The sequence below is a fragment of the Myotis brandtii genome, unplaced genomic scaffold (genome assembly GCF_000412655.1).
Source record: "Myotis brandtii unplaced genomic scaffold, ASM41265v1 scaffold144, whole genome shotgun sequence".
In the NCBI taxonomy this organism is placed as follows: Eukaryota; Metazoa; Chordata; class Mammalia; order Chiroptera; family Vespertilionidae; genus Myotis; species Myotis brandtii.
The window spans coordinates 4,955,618-4,962,612 of record NW_005355159.1 but is presented as its reverse complement, the minus strand read 5'-3'; the positions used below and the strand labels follow the sequence as shown (position 1 = coordinate 4,962,612).

General features: G+C 45.7%; 1 protein-coding gene across 2 annotated transcripts in view; it reads right to left on the bottom strand.

The window, feature by feature from the left end:
- ANXA2 (annexin A2) overlaps positions 1-6,995 on the bottom strand; it is a 63,284-nt gene that overhangs the window by 53,884 nt on the left and 2,405 nt on the right. The gene's annotated exons all lie outside the window — the stretch shown is intronic.

Genomic DNA, 6,995 nt, shown 5'->3' with positions numbered 1-6,995 from the left:
CCTGGGGAGAGGGATTTGTGAACACAAAACCAAAATGCCCCCCTAGGCTAATGCAACTTGTTCCAACAGGATAACACTGAGTCTCCCACTTCTCGCACAAAGTGATAAGCTTGTCAAACCAGCCACAACTTCTGTTATTTCTCACCAGTAATTTGACCTATTGAAAGGGACCTGAAAGCTACGGGTGTGGACTGAAATCAGTAGCATTTCTAGGCTGACCCCTTCCTAAATGGAAGCCTTTACTACGATCCCTAATGACTTTCTTAGCTCACCGATGCTTAGGAGATATCAAACTGTTAATGAGAAAGACAGTGGGTAGATTTTCTGGCATTATCTCATTCCATAAAAGACTGATCCTTGCATTTAACATTCAAAATGGCTGAAATGAAGTCATCTTCCAGTTAATACATTTAATGGGGCTATGCCACTGTCGTCTGATGGATTGCTTTCCAGCTTTGCAATCACACAATTCTCGGAATCGATACGCCAACCCCTGCCAATAAAAAGTGCTTGGCGGGCATTAAATTTACCTCAACTGAGCCAAGGCAGCAGCATCCCCCAAATAAAGGAAATAGAGCAGAGCTGCATCCGAAATAGTGGGAATGACATTTGGATTGCAGCATCTCCTGCTTTGGTATTTTTTCTTCTTCTTAATATTCTTTGACCAAGGAAATTGTGTCCATGCAAATTCAGCTTTCTATTCTCTTCCAACAGTTTGCTTAGTCTAAATATTTTCATAAAACTGACTTGAGGGAGTACTGACATAGACACTTGCTAACTTATCAGAAGGCTTTGAACTAAGCCAATTCCAGGCTCCCTGTGGGGTGGAGGCAAGGGAATGGAAGAGGAGGGGATTCTCCATTATTTGCGGTTATGGGTATATTTCTGCAAGGTTTTCTTTTTAAAAAATATTTTTTAATTGATTCCAGAGAGGACAGAAGAGGGAGAAAGAGATAAAAACACCAATGATGAGAGAGAATCATTGATAAGCTACTTCCTACAGGCCCCACACTGGGGATCAAGCCGGAAACCCAGGCATATGCCCTGACCTGGAATCGAACCGTGACCTTCTGGTTCATAGGTGGACGCTCAACCACTGAGCCACGCCGGCTGGGCTTCTGCAAGGTTTTCATCCCAATCTCGCTCCTAGACCACTCCTCTCTCTTCTGAATCTCACAGACAATTTTTAAGCACAGCTATTCTACTCCCTCCCACTCCCATAACTCTCAGACACCCACCCCCCAAATATCCCAGAACTGGGGTATAATCCTGATTTGCAAAAAGTCTTCCTCTATAAATAAACTGTGGCACATGCAGACAATGAGTAATATTCAGGGCTGAAAAAAGAGGAGCTATCAAGCTAGGAACAGGCATGGAGGAACCCTAAATGCATATTATTAAGCAAGAGAAACCAATCTGAAAAGGCTACATATGATATGATTCCAACTCTATGACATTTTGGAAAAAGCAACACTATGGAGACAATAAAAGGATCAGCAGCAGTCAGGGATTCGAGAGGAAGGAAGGAGGGATGTATAGGCAGAGCAAAGAGGATTTTAGGGCCATACAACTATTGTGTGTGTCACGGGAATGGTGGGTACACATCATCATACTCCTGTCCACACCCATTGAATGTGTAGCACCAAGAATGAGCCCTCAGGTGAACTCTGGACTGTGACCGGTAGTGATGTGTCAGTGCAGGCTCATCAGCGGTAGCCAATGTACCCCTCAGGCGGGGCTGTTGGTACTGGGGAGGTTGCGCATGTGTGAGGCTGGAAATATATAGGAGCTCTGACTTTCCACTCAGTTTTTCTGGGAACCTTACACTGCCCTGAAAAAGAAAGTCTCTTTTTTCTTCTTCTTCTCAAAAGGTCTTGCTCTGTAGGTGGACTTTCCAATCAGTAGCCACCGGCCACCTGTGGCTGCCAAGCACTTGGCAAGTGTCCAGTGCAAAGGGAGAGGTGCTATAAGCGTCGAGTGCACACCAGCTTCAGGAGACGCGGTATGAGAAAAAGAATGTAACAATCTCTCAATAATTTACATTGATTAGATATTATAGTTATGAAGTGGTGGGTATATGGGTTAAATAAAAAAAAAACGATTTAAATTCCATTTTACCTATTTCTTTTTTTAAATATATTTTTATGGATTTCAGAGAGGAAAAGAGAGGGAGAGAGCTAGAAACATCAAAGGTAGGAATCATTGATCAGCTGCCTCTTGCATGTCCCCTACTGGGGATTGAGCCCACAACCTGGGCATGTGCCCTGGCCGGGAATGGAACAGTGACCTCCTGGTTCATAGGTCAACACTCAACCACTGAACGACAATTAGACAGGCCATTTTACCTATTTCGTTTACTTTTTCTTTACTGTGTCTACCGGAAAATTTACACTAGCATATGCCCACATTCTATTTCCACTGGATAACACTGGTCTAGAGCAGTGGTCGGCAAACTGCAGCTCTCGAGCCACATGCGGCTCTTTGGCCCCTTGAGTGTGGCTCTTCCCAAAATACCACGTGCGGGCGCGCACGTACAGTGTGACTGAAACAGTACAGTGCGATTGAAACTTTGTGGCCTGTGCGCAGAAGTCGGTATTTTGTGGAAGAGCCACACTCAAGGGGCCAAAGAGCCGCATGTGGCTCGCAAGCTGCAGTTTGCCGAGCCGCAGTTTGCCGACCACTGGTCTAGAGGGTCCTGCAGTGCCCAAAACCTTTGGAGTGGCTGGGTCAGTTAAAGACTAAGTTTGAGATCCCTCGTAAGACAAACGAGTTTGAGTCTGCTCAAGAAATCTCCAATTCCAATTTGGGCCAAGAAATGTTCCACAGGGTCTCATCAGTATCCTTCCGCCTGAGAATCACCAAAGCAGAGAGAAAACCCCCAGGACACTGCATCTCTCAGGCCGGCCGTGGCTATCCCCCCCAGGGCTCCACCAGAAGAGGACTAGGTCTACAGCGACGGGTCGGCTCCTGCCACCGGCCTTGCAGAAGTCCGGTCCCCACTGTATACACCTAAGAAATAAAAATGCCAAACACACAGGGAACCATTAAGTCAGAGATGCAAACAGAGCTGCTTCTGCTTACAGGGAAGTGGGGACTAAATCCCATTTATTCATTAAACCAGGCACCTCCCGTTGGCTCTATTGTTTCAGAAATCTCCACCACAGAGGCACAGTGCATTTTTACGGAGCCCTGGCTTTGCAGGCAGCTGCTTAGCCATGTTCTGCCTGGGGCCCCCTCAGGACTGTACAAATCAAAGACAGGCTGGTATACACTCTCCACTCAGGTCCACTCTCCTCCCACAGCCACGACACACTGAGGAGAGACAGAAAACAGGGATGTTTAAAAGCCCCACAAACTTCCTGTTTTACTGTGCACAAGCTGAGCTGCCCTTCCCTCCGATCAGCCCTCCGTGCCACTGCCCATTCAGGTCCTCTAGTTGATCGTGTTCAAAACCCATCCTTCAATGGCGGCCTCTCACTCCAGTTCAGTTTAGCCCTCAAAGATTCATACGGGTCCCTTCTGCGGCCACCGTAGCAGTGCCAGCGGGAAGATTACATCTTCTCTTTCCCAAGAGCTGAGAAGTACAGTGTTCCATGCATGCCCACCCGAAAGGATGATGACGTTCAGGTTGTCCGAGGACATGACAAAGGGCAGCAAATTGGCAAAGTAGCGCAGGTTTACAGGAAGAAATACGTCACTGACACCGAACGAGTGCAGCGGGAGGAAGCTAAGGGTGCAACTGTGCATGTGGGCGTTCGCCCCAGCGAGGTGGTCATCACCAGACTGAAGCTGGACAAAGACCGAAAAAAGGTCCTTGGATGTAAAGCCAAATCTCACCAAGTAGGAAAGGAAAAGGGAAAATACAAGGAAAAAACAATTGAGAAGATGCAGGAATAAAGTAATAGTATATACAACTCTCATTAAAAACCTAAAATGAAAAAAAAAAAAGATTGGCACGGGAACCCAGCCTCAGCGCCCTCTGTCCACTCCCCAGCAAAAGTGGACTTGCTTCTCAGCAGACACACTGTGCTCCTTTAATCCACGGCGCCTGGATGCCTGTCCCCCCCATCGCCTTACCCTCAGCTGCTCTAGTTAGAGAGCCTGCCCATTCCTCAGGCCGCCACTGCTCTGGCCTCTGCTCTAACGGGGCAGCTGCAGCCCCCATTCCACAGTGCTCTCTCCCTCCTTTCAGTGCCAGGAGCACTTACTGATGCCGCTAGAGTCATCCACTGACCACAAGTGTCCTGAGTTCCTGCCATGTACCAAGTATTCAAACGGCAAATGCTGACGTCCAATTCAGTGCAGCAGGCAATATGCTTTATCTAGTCTCCCTGGAAGTCTCAGTTTCCCCACAGATTTAGGGGTGTCTTTGCACACACTAGGTGCTAAATAAACGTTTTGAAACAATGAGCTGCTATTTTGCGTAATTAACCATTTATATGTATATTATTTATAATCATTCTGCAGAAAAAGCAAATATGTCAATAACCACAAAGTAATGTCCATGAAACTGGCTATTACATGCATGTCTTTTGCATCCATGTAACTATTTCCTATTTCCTGCAAGCTTCATGGCAAACTTTATCTTCACCGTAGAAATAAACTATGGCCCCTGTTTCTTTATTGCATCCAATTCCCCTGGCAAAGCCAAGTCATTCCGTGGATGATTGATTGGTCGCTAGAAGAAAGAGTTGGCTTTCCCACTCGTGTTTGTTAAAACATTAGCTTAATATAGTACAGGTGATTAATGAGACCGTGTCAGTGTGCTGCTACTCTTGAAAGCGGGAAAAGACAGTGTTGGCAGTGATACTGTAGGTTACAAACACTGGTAACATTCAAATAATCTATGAACAGAGTCCTAACGAGTACACACTCGCCCGCACAGCATTAAGGCTGAGAGACACACAACCAACGATGAAATGCAGACCCCACCCTGCAGGGCCGTCTGCTCTCTTCCCTCCTCACCCCAGTGAGACACCTGAGAGATTAGATTAGCCAGGTCACCTGGCTGATGAGTAGGGAGACAGGGCCGATCCCAGGCTCTCTGACTCTTAGGTCTTTGCCCTTTCAACTTCACCACAGCTGTTCTTCGTTCTAAGGCAGTGATGGCGAACCTTTTGAGCTCAGCGTGTCAGCATTTTGAAAAACCCTAACTTAACTCTGGTGCCGTATCACATATAGAAATTTTTGATCTTTGCAACCATAGTAAAACAAAGACTTATATTTTTGATATTTATTTTATATATTTAAATGCCATTTAACAAAGAAAAATCAACCAAAAAAAATGAGTTCGCGTGTCACCTCTGACACGCGTGTCATAGGTTCGCCATCACTGTTCTAAGGGATGAAGACACCAAGAGGATGATAAAAGCAATAGGAGTGAGGTCACCTGAGAGCCTAAAGCAGTGGTTCTCAACCTTCTGGCCCTTTAAATACAGTTCCTCATGTTGTGACCCAACCATAAAATTATTTTCATTGCTACTTCATAACTGTAATGTTGCCACTGTTATGAATCGTAATGTAAATATCTGATATGCAGGATGGTCTTAGGCGACCCCTGTGAAAGGGTCGTTTGACCGCCAAAGGGGTCGCGACCCACAGGTTGAGAACCGCTGGCCTAAAGGGTGAGGTAGTGAAAGATTCGAGCTGGAGAAACGTGGGGAGAGCCTGGCAGATGGACGGGAATGTCCCTGGGTGTCAGAAGAACAAGAAGACAGGCTTAAACCAGCCATGTCTATTGTGGGTCCTCGCGGGGCCCTAAATACACATTTCTGAATGATACACACGGAAGCTTGGGAACACTGGAGGGCCAGAAAGCCAACGTGATTCGCTCCCAATACGCATAGTCTCTGTTCACAGCACTTGCTCTGGAGGCTGAATTTTCTTACTGAAAACAATAGCTCTGCCTTAGTGCACCTGTTGTTCTAAATGAGAATAAAATCAAGTCTATGCGCTAGGAGGCGATTCCGTTCCCACCAACTCCTGAGCACAGTACAATTCACCAGCGCGCTGACAGCAGAACCCCGCCTTTCTGCACACCGCTCCACAGGGCAGTCTGCAGCTCTCCTCCCAGCACTCCACCGCACCCGGATCCCCAACTGGTTTCAACTTGCAAAAAGAAAAAAAAATCAGTAAATTCAATCTGTTGGTGAGAATCTCTACATACCAGTACCTTCCATTCCCAGAGAAGGGCTGGGCTACCAGACAAGATCATTAGCACCTTTATCAGGGAAAGTTTTTCCTTTAAGAAAATAGACTTACTGAAAAGCCACACCCGCTTCAAACTGGTTTGAAATAATTCACCACTGGGGTAAGAACAGACTCACTCAACTCCACCCTAATGCAGGGAACAGAGCGGACTCCTCTACCTTGAAAATATTAATAAAGGAGACAGTTAATTGCCTGACTAAAGTAGCTCTAACTGGAGTGAAAAGCTAGACATTAATGAAACACTGTCGAAAACCAAATGATTTACAGTTAGCATGAGGTCTAGCTTAAAGATAATTTAAAGGGTCTGTCCTTTTTTAAAACCCGACAGATTGTTTTGTACGTTATTGTTTCACTTCAGAGTTAGAACAAAAAAACAGTTACAATGAAACGGCTTTACCTTCTCCCCACAAAAGAAAAGTAACAGTTTGCAAACAAGTGGAAACAAACAAAAAAGAGTAAGCCTAAAAGTAAACACTTGAGATAGTAAAAACAAGTTATATGGAAATGAATTAAGAGTCAGCTCCAGAAAGACCAAATATGAATTCCCACAAACAAACAAACAAACAAACAAAAACATGTTGCAACAGGGCTGGTCTGCAGAGCGAACCTGACAACCATCCAACAGTTTCGCTGACACACCCACTTTATAGTTTCACAGTGGAGTGTTGATGCGTAACCACAAAACACAGCCCTAGCAACCATGCTGAATCAATCAGGGACTGGATGACACAAAAGAGGATTTCTAAACCAAAAAAATGCACGGGGGGGGGGAGTGTGTGTGTGTG